This window comes from Tympanuchus pallidicinctus, unplaced genomic scaffold (assembly GCF_026119805.1).
Source record: "Tympanuchus pallidicinctus isolate F22 unplaced genomic scaffold, pur_lepc_1.0 scaffold2, whole genome shotgun sequence".
Lineage (NCBI taxonomy): Eukaryota > Metazoa > Chordata > Aves > Galliformes > Phasianidae > Tympanuchus > Tympanuchus pallidicinctus.
Genome location: NW_026294721.1, coordinates 52,580,009 through 52,593,966, shown reverse-complemented (window position 1 = coordinate 52,593,966; position 13,958 = coordinate 52,580,009). Strand labels below are relative to the sequence as shown.

Here is a 13,958-nt window from a genome sequence, read left to right as displayed (position 1 = left end):
ATGTCACCCTGGAAGATAGCTTCAGAAAACTGTATCGTTTGTTACAGGACCTGCAGTTGCACTTTTAATGGTGGTTATTGTTTGTTTTGTGTTTTATGTGATTTTTATGTTACAGCTCAGACTGCAAGATCCTCCTCACATTTTAGACCTAAATACATTCTTTCTGTAGTTATTCATTTTCCCTTATTAAAAGATGTTCTCCTCTCCCTCCCTTTTGGTTTCTGAACTTCAAATGTAGACAAATTGAGCTACACTGTTCTTTACAAAGCAGGATATCTTGGGAGAAGGCAGAAGTTCCTCAGGCAGAGGTTTTCCTCCAGAACCAAGCATCAGGACAGAACCACCCGCAATCAGCTCACTGTTCTGAAGAAAATTCCTACACTGAGGACCAGCTCAGCTAGCAGGTGGCATGGCACGGTGACCAGCATGGGATTTGCCCACCCGCAGTTTCTGAAGCCGGCCTGCTATCCAAGCGTGCGGTTTGAGCCAGAGAGTAACAGAATGTTCATTAAAGACTCTGTTCCTGAAAAACAGGGGAGGCTTCATCCTCGGTCGAACGTAGGGTTCTGCCATCTCTGATTATTTTCTGCTGCTTCTGTCCTCTCTGGTTCATTATCATCTGTTTTTCCTATGTAACTACATAGCCAGTGACCTAACTTATTGTATTTAATATATTCAGCGGTGACTCCCTTCTTAGTGAGCCAGATGCTAGAAAGCAAACATACTTGCTGGCCTTCCAAGTCTTACACCTGACTTTTGCTGTTGTCATTAACTCTAAACAACAGTAACCAAGGCATTCAGTGTTCCAAGATACAAAAACAGGCCTCTGAGAAGATTTTGCACTCTAGCGTTCATATAATTGTACTGGTAAGACTGTAAGGGGAACACTGCTGTGATTTCCAATGGGATGAATAATGTAAGCTCTAAAGCGACAGTGAACAAACTCCTCTGTAACCAGGGTTTCGCTTGGAGTGCAAGATGACATGCCAGCAATCTCTTGCACGTGTGCTGATGCCAACCTTGTGTTTCAGAAAATGAACGGGTTTGAGATGTGTGCATTTCATTTCTGTACCTCCAATGTCATGTACAATTTTTACTATTGCTTCTGCAGCTAAAGTCAATATTACTGTGTTCTTTAACTGCTGTAGACCAGAATGTCACATGAGACAGCAGTAGAGTGATAAATCTGAAAATTGTATGCAATATCAGACATATTTGTTTCAGAGACGTCGCAGAGTAAATCAATCTTCAAATAGCAAAAGCAACACCAAAGAATCTCGCGTGCTTCTCTGTCGCCACGTTAGACTAGATGGCACATAATAATGTTCGGTATTAACTGCTGCTTCTCGTTTCACAAAGGCGTGTGTTGGTTCACTGAAATGGAATAAAAAATTATTAGAACTTGTATTAATCGTTTCTTTTTCTTATTTAATTATTAATGTCAGGACCAAGGAGGAGGAACAAACATGTTAGCTCATAGCTTTAGAAGCCCGTTCCAGTGAATAATAAGGTGCATCTTTAACTTCATTTAAACAAGCATCTCTTTTCAAGTCACACTACTCACAACCAAGAACTTGTCTAATTACATCCTTAGCTTCGCAGTTTGGGCATCTAAAATCAGAGCTCCCTGACTTGGGGAAATCTGAATTTGCTCAGTAGCTTTTGAAATGAGATGGCTTCAAATGCGGTGTCAGATATCTGGCAAATAAATTTTGGGGGGAAAAATTGACCATAATCAATACATTAGTACTCTGACAGCAGCCTTTGATCTTTGCAGCAAATCTCGATGACGCTAAGCCAGCCATTGCTCGCTTCTGCTAATTCTTTGTGTAACAGTTATAGCAGGTGCTCCAGTTTTCATTTTTCACAAGTAACAGATAGTTCTGACTATGAACATAAACATTTTCTTTTACTATAAAGCAGTGAACGATGATTTTTTTTGTAGTGAAATAAACAGTTTGAGTAAGGAAAAAAATTACTTTTTTGAAACATAATGAGTCTTGCTGCCTCGAGTTGGCACGAACAGGATCTGCATTACTTGAATCAATAAAGCTCATTCATTTCCCAAATATCCATCCTTTCAGAAGGCACTGCTGACCAAGCAAGCCCTTCCACTCTGCTGTCTGAAAAAGCCAATGCTCTAAGGTGACGTGTGCCACACAAAACCGGAAAACATGTGGGGTGCCATACCCTCAATGTTAGTCACATATTTTTTTCATTTATATTTCTATCTAGTCTGTAAGCTTTTGGTATTTTTGTCCTTGAATAAATACACCAAAAAGCCAGTGGCGATCTGGAAAGCTGGGTGCACTTCACGCAGCATTTGGAGCGTGGGCTTCTTTCATACTTGAGAACAGACAAAAACAGTGCCTCAATTTAGCAAGTGCCATGCGAGGGGAGTTTGAACAAGACGGAAGCATCTGAGATGCAGCTGCCACATCCCGCGTCATCTCAGCACAAGTTTGCAATTATTTCTTGCTTTGCACCTCTATCACAGGCCCGATCCACACAATAATGTTCTGGCTGCACACCTGCAACGTACACGTGTTTAAGTGACACTAACTGACCATCATTTCCAAGAGCTGAAAGAGCAGAAGTAGCCTAGGGGCTAGGGAGAACAGTCGCATCATTTTACCTGCCGATTTTCAGCCTGAAACTACACTACTTAGTTGGTGATCAGTATCAACGGGTCACATTGCTTAGCAGCTTAGAATAGGATAGAAAAAGACAGTCACAATACCATGCACTTCCACCTACCCCACGTGTTGTTTTATAGACACTTTGTGGCCTGCTGGCAGCACACAACACCTGCAAACCAACTGAAACAGCCGCTTTTCCTGCCCGATCCATAAGCAGAATAGAGTCCCTTTATTCTCTGCAACAGCACCGCCGCAGCCAGGGGGCAAGAGGGGGTGGCTGCAGCAGCCATGTCAGTTCTCAGTTCCTCTTCATTGGAATGACGTCCACCTAAAAATTTTGAGGCCGCAGTGCTCAAAATGCAAGGCTCACGGAAGAACGCTGAGCTGTGTGCATACAAGTAGGAAATGTTTGCAAAGGTGTTGTCACTTCTATAATGATAACAGGAGACGATAAATCGTATGGGCAAATCCACACGTCATTTTCTATTTAATACAGATGCTTGCCTGTGTCTGTGACAAATTGTCTCCATTTTATCAGGGCTATTCTCCTGGAGTTTCTCTAAATATCATCGTCAAAAATGTCATCCTTGATAGTCTGGGTTTATTCCAGCTAAGTAAGTTTTAAAAGAAGAAACTGAAATGGTTTTCTGCCAGTGATAAAGAATCTGAGTCCTACCTATAACACAGAGGCTGACATGCAGTTTTCAAAGACAAAATTCTATTGCGGAGGTTTTATTGGATAAACAAATGCACGTATGAAAAACAATGAAATTAAAATTTCCACAGAGATGCTGACAAGCTGAGATGATGAGGACAGTTTATGGGTATTAAGAATGGGTTATTGGAAACACTGAGAATATCACGAGTTGAAAGGGACCCCACAAGGATCATCGAGTCCACCTCCACGGCTCTGCACAGGAGCGCCCCATATCCTTCATCCTTAACCCCGCGCCCTTCATCCCAACTCTGCCACCACATCCCTCATGGCAAAGTGACAAAGCATAAACATCTAGGCTTGCAGATGTATGGAGACATCATTGTTTGGATGAGCTAAAACTCAAAGGTTCTGCAGATGCTGTCAGTATTCCAGGCTGGCCCTAACGAGGCCCACCTGTGCTAACGAAGCAATGACTCCCAGGTGCTGCAGGGCCGGGCTGCCAGGGCACAGCTGCACCTTGTTTGGAGCTGTGGGCAGGGCCTGCCTGAAAGCCTCTTAAACCCCACTGGAGGCAACTGGGAGCCATAGGGGGTGCTTTTGTGGCTCTCTGTGTGCTGCAAGAGGCTGCTGTGCTCTTCCTCTGCTTTTTTTGGGGGGAGAAAGGAGGGTCCTGTGCTCTCCTTCTGCTTTTTTTTGGGGGGGAGGGGAAAGGAGGGTCCTGTGCTCTCCCTCTGCCTTTTTTTTGGGGGGGGAAGGAGGGTCCTGGCTTGAAACTACAGCTGGGTTCTCCTTTTTTTCTGGGAGTCATCGTGGTACTCTTGTCTGGTTTCTACTTCTTCTTGGTTTGGGGGGTTGGCACAGGATTGCTGCTTCATTTCTTGAGGCAAAGCACCAGCCTGAGGTTTGTGGGCACTGCAGTTCCTGCTACTCGCCTCGATGGAGAGGCAATCAGGATGAGGCTGTGCCCTCCAGCCCAGCCCTGGTCCTGCTGTAGGTAAGAAGGGTTGCAAGATGCTGTTCTTGCGGGTTCTTGTTCAGGTTGATTGTGTGGTTTTAATCTAGAGATTTTTACTTCAAGCTTCTGTTTTGTTTTTCTTCCCTGTTGCAGGGTGAGAATGCAGTCGGGGCTTTTGCAGCAAGGATCGATGGAAGCTCGTGAGCAGCTCCGACACCAGAGAAACTATGCAGACTGTGAGTGTCGGGGGTCAGGGGCACGCGCTCTCTCCTCCAGCGGGAGGGCTGGCGCCAGAGGATGACATACACTGGGGTTTTCCGAGCCTCCGGAGAAGGCTGCCGGGATCCCACCCCGCTCGTCCGGGGCCGACGCGGGACAACTGTCGGGTTCCCCCTGCTGTTCAGCTTCAGCATGGCGCTGCTGTTCAGCTCCCACTGCGGTTTTTTTTTTTGTTTTTTTTTTTTTTGGGGGGGGGGGGGGGGGGAGGTGGATCAGCACAGGGCTGCTGCTCAGCTCCCTGAGGCCAAACACAGTTTCAGGGTGCTCGGAGTCACCCCAGGGGTGCGATGCGGGTGCCGCAGCCCCGTCTGCTGGCAGCAGCTTCATCCTGAATCATTCCCCCTTCACTTTGTTTTCTTTATTTTTCCCACCGTATTCTTCACAGGAAGAAGATATCCATCCTGCTGCAAGCCTAGATGCCCGAGGGGACATCCTTGCCTGGATGCTCCCTGCTTGGCCCTAACGAGGCCCATCAGTGCTAATGAAGAAATGACCTCCAGGTGCTGTGAGGCTGGGATGGTCTGGGCACAGCCGTACTCAGTCGGAGCCCGGGGCAGGACCCGGCCAAAGCTTTTTAGCCTCTGCCGGTTTCTCCCGGAGCTTCCTGTCGCTAGCAAGAAGCTGCCAGGCAGTTACCCTGCTTTTCCAAGGCTTGCACAGGGACGGTGCTGCAAGGCCCTGACCTTGGTGTTTTTTGTTGTTTTTTTTTTGGTTTTTTTTTTTTTTTTAAGCCAGCATGAGCTTGTCTTAATATTATGATTCTGCTTTTCTTTTCTTTTTTTTTTTTTTTTTTTTCCTTCCCTCCAGCTAGCGCACGTGGCTGCTTATGTACTCGCATCCTGCCTGCTTTGGAGGTAATGCAGGGCCATTGGTGGGCTCCCTTTGCTTTTATTGAAGTCTCCACGGTGCTTCTGCTCTGCTCCCACTTTCCTCCTTGGGAGGAAGGCTGTGGGGGGGTTAGTGGGTGCTTTCAAGCTACTTCCTACTCTGAGCGACGAAGGCGACTGGGAAGGGGCAGCGCTGCTTGGTCCAGCTCTCAGTCTGCTGGGAATGAGAAGCCGTACAAGGGCTGCTTACAAACGAGTTCGTTTGTTTTTTCTCCAGTTATCTTCTCCTCCTGCCGGGGGCGGGCTGCAGCAGGACCTCTAGAAGCAAGGATCAGCCCTGGAGGGGGCGCGAGACGGTGGCCGATTCTCGCTGTGAGTAGTCTCCTTCACAAAGAGAAGGCAGGCGCCCAGAGCCCAGGAACTGGAGCCACCCGGCCTCAGGGCTGCCGGCGCCGCCCTCCTTCGGGACGCCGTTCGCGGCGGTTGTCTTTCCGCAGGTTTGGGGCCAGCGGGAGGATGCCGGTGGCGTTAAAGCGCAGATGGACCCGGAGAGCGAGGCGAGCGCGGAGCGCCCTCGGGATGGAGTCGTAAGCCGGGCGTCGGAAGACAGACTCGGCTCTTACGGTCGGGGGTGCGCAGGCGGGCTGTGCGGCGTTGCGCTTCCTTCGCAGCCCCGCTAGCGCGCTCCTCCTGGAGGCACGGGGTTGACGAATCGGGAAGCACGGCGAGCACAGCGTGCGCAGCGCGACTGCCCTTACGGTGGGAGTTCAGGGTCCGGGTGCCAGATCGCTGCTTCTTCTCCGGTGGCCTCTCAGGGGCCCTGCATCCCTGAGCTGTCTCTGCGATTCGCAGGTTGCGGTGCAGTTGACGACGTTGAGGAAGGCCACCAGCCCTGCCCTCGCGGAACTCGTCGAAGAGCCGCGAGGCGTGGGAGCGAGCAGGGAGCGACCGGCGGCCGCCCTGAAGGAAAGGTAGCTGTGAGACTGTTGTGACCTTTCCTGGGTCCCTGTTGAGCCCCGTGAACTCGTTTTTGTTTTGTTTCAGCCACGACTGTAACAGCCGTTCCCGCGCTCGGCGCGCGTCCTGACTCGCAAGCAACTGGTGAGTCAGTCGTTCGTTTTCTAGCGGGTTTGCTCGGCGCTCCTTAAACGCACGAAGGGGCTGTTCGAGGCTGATACGGGCGAGTAATACATCCGCCACAGGAAGGCAAGCTACCTTTTGCTCGGCTAGCTAGGCAGCTTGCTCTTCCTGGGACGGGTTCGTTAGTACAGCTATTTCTAGACTGAGATGTCACGAACTTGTCTCGGTTAGGTTTTTTGGGGTGGGGAATATCTTAGAGCAGCTCGCCGGAGTCGCGGCGTCTCTTACCGATTCGCGTTTGTTTTCTTTTAGCCCAAGTACGGTAACGGGCGTCACATCATCATCGTCACACGCACCATCAGCATCGCAGCGCATCCGGTTGGACCAGGCTGTCAAGTAAGCGTTACGGTTTTGTTCTATTTTTTCAGCGTTTTTCTTAAGTGAAGCAATTTGAAATGAAAGCTGTTTGTTTTGAAGCGGTGGAGGAAGGAGTGTCTTGTTCGAGTAAGGTGCTGTAAGTTCGCAGCATAGCGAAAGATGGATTGTATCGGTGCATCAGCATTGTGGTAGTCGTTGTGTTCAGTGTAGGTGGAGAGATGGTATCGTTATCTTGGTTTTGGTTTGTGGTGGCTTTTTTTTTTTGCTGTCTCGTTTGCTGGAGAGATTTCGTAGTCATCTTAGTTTTGGTTTTTGGTTTTTTTTGTCTTTGCTGTTGAGCATGTGGTCATCTTGTTTTTTTGGGGGGGCTGTGCTTTGGGGTAGTTGCGTCTTGGCATCTTGGGTTTTTTTTGGCTGTCTTGTTTGCTGGAGAGATTGTAGTTAGTGGTTTTTTGAGGGGGGGCTGTGATAGTTGTGTCTTGGTGTTTTTTAGGGTTTTTTTTTTTTTTTTTTGCTGTCTTGTTTTCTGTTGAGGTTGTATTGTGGCAATCTTAGTTTTGGTGGTTTTGGGCTGTGCTTTGTGGTAGTTGTCTTGCATCTTGTTGTTTTTTGCCTGTCTTGTTTTCTGTTGTATTTTGTAGTTGGTTTCTGGTGGTCTTAGTTTTGGTGTTTTTGGTAGTTGTCTTGCATCTTGGTTTTTTTTTTTTTGGTTGTCTTGTTTTCTGTTGAGATTGTATTTTGTAGTTGGTTTCTGGTTCTCTTTATTTTTCTTGTGTTGTGGTGATCTTAGTTTTGGTGTTTTTGGTAGTTGCATCTTGGTATTTTTTTTTTGGTTGTCTTGTTTTCTGTTGAGATTGTGTTTTGTAGTTGGTTTCTGGTTCTCTTTATTTTTTTTGTCTTGTGGTGATCTTAGTTTTGGTGTTTTTTTGGTAGTTGTCTTGCATCTTGGTTTTTTTTTTTGGTTGTCTTGTTTGCACTGTGGTTTGTGATGGGGTCACTGATTGTTTGGGGGGGTTTTTTTCGATTTTTTTGTTTGCTAGACCGCGAAATTTGCACTATCTCTAAAGAGATATATTTTTTTTTTTTTTTGAGGGGGGGTGGGTTTCGTCGTATGGCGGCCCGCCCCCCCAGCACCGCTCTCCCTCCTCCCTCCTCCTCCCTCCGGCCCCCGGGGCCGCCCTCCCTCCGCCCTCCCTGCCCCCCGGCCTCCGGGGGCCTCCCTGCCCCCCGGGGCCGCCCTCCCTCCTCCCCCCTTCCCCCTGCTCCCTGCCCCTCGGGGCCTCCCTCCTGCCTCCCTCCCTCCCTCGCCCCCCCGGCCTCTGGGGGCCCCCCTGATGGGAGCGGGGATACCTGAGTGCTGCTGGAGGCTCCTGGATGGTGGTGGCTGCTTCTGGGAGGAACTGAAAGTAGTACTTTAAAGTTAGTTTAAGTTTGCTCTATGGCTTTATGTATTTGAGACCCAATGCTCAAAGCCCTGATAAGTCTGACTAATGCATTAAAGCAAAATAAAAATGCTTGCAAGACACTTGGCCTTCTTAGAAGGGTTCTGTGAAAATTATGAAATTTCACAGAAAATTGAAAATTGAAAATTCATCTCCAGGTGTCTTTGAGCAAGCGCAAAAACACCTCTGAAAGCAGAGTAAGTGCAGTTCCTCTGCTGTAATTATTGTATGTAAGGTAGTTTTTCATGGGATTACCCATGATAAACTTCCTGCTGTTTCTGAATGTAAAACAGTTATCAGTTAGCTTAGAATTGCAGTTGAAGAAAAATTGATTTATTAGAAAACTAACTAAAAGGCAAGTACCATCTCTAACTGAAAGGCTAAAGGCAAGTACCATCTCTAACTGAAAGGCTAAAGGCAAGTACCATCTCTAACTGAAAGGCTAAAGGCAAGTACCATCTCTAACTGAAAGGCTAAAGGCAAGTACCATCTCTAACTGAAAGGCTAAAGGCAAGTACCATCTCTAACTGAAAGGCTAAAGGCAAGTACCATCTCTAACTGAAAGGCTAAAGGCAAGTACCATCTCTAACTGAAAGGCTAAAGGCAAGTACCATCTCTAACTACTGAAAGGCTAAAGGCAAGTACCATCTCTAACTACTGAAAGGCTAAAGGCAAGTACCATCTCTAACTACTGAAAGGCTAAAGGCAAGTACCATCTCTAACTACTGAAAGGCTAAAGGCAAGTACCATCTCTAACTACTGAAAGGCTAAAGGCAAGTACCATCTCTAACTACTGAAAGGCTAAAGGCAAGTACCATCTCTAACTACTGAAAGGCTAAAGGCAAGTACCATCTCTAACTACTGAAAGGCTAAAGGCAAGTACCATCTCTAACTACTGAAAGGCTAAAGGCAAGTACCATCTCTAACTGAAAGGCATCTTACCTGACTGTAAGATGTGTCTTACCGTGGGCTGGTAAAGAGAAGGAAATGGCCTTTCTTCCTCTGCAAGTAAACTTCTTTTTAAATTCGTGCCTGCGAAGCACTGATAAAAAGAAGGCGATTAGCTGAGTTAATGCTCCGGTTCTTTTCTTTCAGACCCGAGCTCGGAACTGCGTCCCCCAGGAGACTGTTTGCTGTTCTCTTATCATTTCTGCTCGAGGGGAGCAAGTCCTATGCCTCTAGGACAGGAAATACCCCAGACCCAGCCTGCGGTTTGGAAGCGTCTCGCTGCTGCTGCTCTGCCAGTTCTAGGTAAGCGCTCTTTGCTTTGCTGGAGGTTTTAGAGGCGGCCTCTTCTGCAATCATATTTAAATGCGGCTTTTGCCCGAGAGCTGCTGCTTCAGCCACCCTATGCTCGCTTTACTGTAGCAATGGCATACAAAAAGCAATACTCCCTTTTCCATTCGGACTGCATAAGACCACTACTCTGGTTCAGTCACCTTGGACACTTCATGCTACTGTGTTCTAATTTTGCCAGTGCCCCTCAGTCTCTCGAAATAGCCTGCAGCACATGAAGCCATAACAGTTGCACTGCCAGAGGGTGAAGCTGCCACTTAAAAGGAACTTGATGCCAAGCTGGGGGAACCTCAGGAAGCTCGGAAAAGGAAAAAGCAGAGCCCAGTACAGCAGGTGTTATTTTCTCACCTCCCCTTGTGCTGTCTGGTTGCGGGACAGGGAGAAAGCTATGGGGTTACCTGGGGAGACTGGAATTTCAGCAGACTAAAGCCCTGAGCAACTTCATCAGCTGCTGAAGAGGTATCTGATGTCAAGGCTGACGGATCAGATAACTTCAGGATTCCTTTTCTGGGAAAAGGAAGTGCTATGACTGTTGTCTCAGCGGCTTCTTTCACTGTGTTAAGTGAAAGAGGGCTGGTGCTGCTCAGCACTTAGGTAGATAATTGCATGAGGAGAGGTTTTCTCCCTGTTATATCCCCTTAAAAACAAAGGTAGGTGATAAATTTGTGCTACAGCAGACAGTTCCTGTCTACTCCTTTAATTACTTTCTGATTTCCTAAAGCTACAACAGCAGATAGAGCCTTCCTTCTATGCTTAGTGCTGCAGGTCTTTCTTTCTCAACTCTAATTGTAATTGCTACTTACACAGCTTACTACAGAAAACAGTTCTATTGTGAAGTACTTGAACCTGTTGGGTTTCTGATTGGTCTTCCCCCTAAAACCAGAGTTACTCTAGTTGTGTAGCTGTCACAGCATGCTATCTTTCCACAGAACTCAACTCCTCAAGCACAAGCCCTTGGGAAGCATGGAATAGAAACAGTGATGGCATGAAACTGCGCTGCTCGGCAGATGGAGTGAATGCAAGAAGAAGTTATTTCAGTCACAAGAATTTTCAATGATTGTTGTCCTTTTTTTTGTGAATGACAAAAACTACTTGTATGCATTAAACTATTTCTCTGTGTCTTGGGCTGGAGAATGCAGGTGACAGAGTGTTAAAGGGGATAGCTGTGAGGGTCCCTGTTAAATGGGGGGGAAAGGGGGTGAGATGACCTCTGTGGGTCCCCTTTCAATTGTAACAATTCCATAGTTCTGTGACAAGTCAGGCAATGTTTAAGAAAACGGGGATGCATGCTTACTGTTTAGCATAACAGCAATAATGATGATGTAAGTTGAATGAATTTATTTTTAACATATGGGGAATACTTTTAGTAGTAAGAATGTTATATTCTACTGTTGAACTCTAGCTGCTGTGATGTTTGCTGTGTAAAATCCAGGTTACAAAAGGAAATAAATACTGCATTTCTGTTGAGAAAATTTCTTGTGTTTAATGGACTTGTCCTAAAATGCAGACTTATTATGTTTTCTCCTGTTTCCATGATCATTAAAAGTTCTAATATTATGCTTATGCCATATTAAACTTTATACAACTGTGGTAGTGTGTCTGACAGAGCTGTTTTTCTGGGGCTGGTTGTTCTACTTTTTTCTATTTAACAGTAAGGCTGAAGAACTCAACTTGGATTAAACTAGGCTAATAGGATACACTAGGCTTGCAGAGTATTGTATTAAGAGTGCAAGGAGTGTTTTAATTTCTTTCCCTGTATTTCCACATTACTGGGATTTAACACTACTTTCCATCATGGTTTCTCTATGTGCTTTTTTTTCTTCTGTGTGTTCAGGTGTGCCCACTACCGTTAGGATAAACATTAATAGATTCAGACTCCTTTTCTTGAGCTTCTGCTGACAAGTTTCTCTGCAATCACATTACTGAATTTTATATACGGTTCACTTTCAAAATACCCAGCTGCCATTTCTAAAGAGTTTCCTTGCCAATACGTTACTTAGGAACGTGTTCTTAACTGTTATGCCTACAAAGTACCTGTGTTTAATTAATCATAATTGCTACACTAGTAACTGTTTCCTTGCAACAAAATATGAGACTCTCCTTCCTTACGTCCAAGTTCAAACACTCCACAATCTCAAGAGAAAGCATCTTGGAGTTCTGATGCTGCTTCATGCCACCTGATGCAACCGTTACAGCCCACAGAAACCCAAAAGCTTCTTCTGTCATTTTAGTTGCAAACAACTGAAGGAGATTTTCCAAAGTAAACCTCCTGTCTTCAAAGAAAAAGTTTAAGGTACTGCAACATTTCTGTGCAGTCCTTTCTCTAAATGTGTTTTCTGAACAGCCATCGTGCTGAACACACCTTTGCTGTGATGGTAACTAAGGCAGAGTCAGTGTAATCGCCTGGTAGATTCACCAACTTCCACAGTCAATATTCCCTATTTTTAAGAGTTGCTTCTAGGACCACTAACACACCCTTCTGCAAATACCGTGAGGCATACCAGCTGTGGTTTAACCCCACTGGTGACTAAGCACTCTATCCCCCACCTTCCCAGAGGAATGGGGGAGAGAACTGCAAAAAAACAAGAAAGTGAAGTAGAACTCATGGCGTAATGCTATTACAGGATGGAAAGTTCTGCAACAATAGCAGAGTGACAAAGTTTTTGGCTGAAGCGAATGAGGATGAGCCCTGATGAAACAGCCACAGAAGCAGAAATAAAGGGAAAGATCTGCTTACCTTCAAACAGCCTCAGGTAGGCAGGGATCTCCAGCAAGAGATGCCCTTGCCTCCACTGCCAAACCTTAAATGAGGTTTGGGAAGGGGTGGATCCTGGCTCCACCCCTTCTGCTTACTCAGAAACATTGCATGCACCTGAGCTCCCCTGGGTTGGCCCTGTCTTCCCAACAGGTGCTCAATCACTGCCTCAGGCTCTGACTTAGCATTTCCACCACACATGGATAGAGATAAAACTTTGTACTGAGATGATAGAGAAAAGATTAATAGGTATGAATATATATACACGCATGTATACATACAAACATAGATAGCAAGTAATGTGCAAGCAATTGCCACTACCGCTAAACTACCACCCAAGTGATGCTCAGCTAGGTCCCTGATGAATGAAAGAGAGCAAAATGAACTCATAACTCATGACCTTCAAAATTCTTTCCATGTGACGTCACGTGCTATGGAATACCTTTTGGCTACTTTAAGTCAGCTACCCCATTCACTCCCAGCTCCGTGGATGCTTTGCTGAGACTGGTATTGGCTCTGAACAACACTGGACAGCTGCAACTAAAAGCATCAGCATGTTATCAACATTGTTCTTCTTCTAGAACCAAAACGTGGCCTCATACTGGACACCTGAAAAAAAGAAATTCCTTCTTAGCTGCAACAAAGACAATACCTTCTGATTATTTAGAAGTAAAACCAATTAGCTCTATAGGCAAGAAAGTATTTATCTCATAAATTCTTAATGGCAAAAATTGTTCCACATGTACTGTAAAAAGGAAAACACAAAACCACAGGAAAAAAAAAATTGTACTTACTGTAAAAAAAATTAAAATAGGAAAAAAAAAAAAAAAAAAAAAAAAACACGGAAAGTTATTAGGTTTTCCAGATCATATGTTCTGCAATTTATGGAAAAAACTAACTGGGATAAAACAAAAACCATTGCTACTGAACAAAGACAAAAAGTTTCCATTCCATTTTGAAAATCTCAGAATAGCTGAAGATTCTGGGGACTCTCAGCAATGGGTGCAAGGGACCTCGGGGATCAACCAGTTCCCTGCCAAGATCACTCTCTGAGAGCGTGTCCTGAGATCATATTCCAAATAGTAGGGTAGGACTTTATTATTTGTAACATTAAGAGATCATTTAAAGGATTTACTACTTCACTCCGGTCCTATACAGATCAGCAGATCACAAACCAGAAATCTCAATTTGTAGCCACTCATTTGCCATTCCTGTTTTTCCTCACATCAGTGTTTCAGATAGGATGAGGAAATAAAATAACAAAATCCGTGGAAAACAGGCTGACATTGCAACGTTTCTTGCCAAGATTAAATCAAATATGGAAAAATATATCACAATTGGACATTGAATTTATACTTGGGAATTCTATAACTGTAAGGACTACAGAAGTAAAAACAAAACCATGAAATAAAGTAGTGCACACTTACCCAAGGTGATCGACGTGCAAATCATTGTTGGATGTTTTTTCTTTGTTGGTTTTCTTTGTAGTTGCTGTTTGTTTTTTGCAGTTCACACACTTTAAAAGAAAATAAGCAGATGTTCGCTTTTTCATGGTAGGAAAATAAAATTAGTTCCACGCAACTGTGACCTTTCACTACCCTACCTTTCCATTAAGTTCAGGTATAATTACCTATTGACATGATAAATAC

General features: G+C 45.3%; 1 protein-coding gene and 2 long non-coding RNA genes across 7 annotated transcripts in view; 1 reads left to right on the top strand and 2 right to left on the bottom strand.

Moving 5' to 3' along the window:
* Window positions 1–13,958, bottom strand: part of SEC24B (SEC24 homolog B, COPII coat complex component) — a 553,630-nt gene that overhangs the window by 484,724 nt on the left and 54,948 nt on the right. The gene's annotated exons all lie outside the window — the stretch shown is intronic.
* LOC128080010 (uncharacterized) lies at window positions 1,265–13,843 on the bottom strand. Of its 2 annotated transcripts, XR_008206430.1 has the most exons (6): window positions 13,737–13,843; window positions 12,752–12,849; window positions 9,201–9,290; window positions 8,167–8,216; window positions 2,758–2,967; window positions 1,265–1,374 (listed from the first exon to the last, which is right to left on the bottom strand). It is a non-coding gene; the product is annotated as an uncharacterized LOC128080010 (long non-coding RNA). The 2 variants fall into 2 exon arrangements; XR_008206431.1 differs by lacking the exons at window positions 1,265–1,374; window positions 2,758–2,967 and having other exon boundaries at window positions 8,152–8,216; window positions 13,737–13,839.
* Window positions 6,788–11,144, top strand: LOC128080002 (uncharacterized). Of its 4 annotated transcripts, none has more exons than XR_008206412.1 (3): window positions 6,788–6,834; window positions 9,381–9,509; window positions 10,484–11,144. It is a non-coding gene; the product is annotated as an uncharacterized LOC128080002 (long non-coding RNA). The 4 variants fall into 4 exon arrangements; XR_008206414.1 differs by lacking the exon at window positions 6,788–6,834 and adding an exon at window positions 8,200–8,222; XR_008206413.1 differs by lacking the exon at window positions 6,788–6,834 and adding an exon at window positions 8,213–8,235.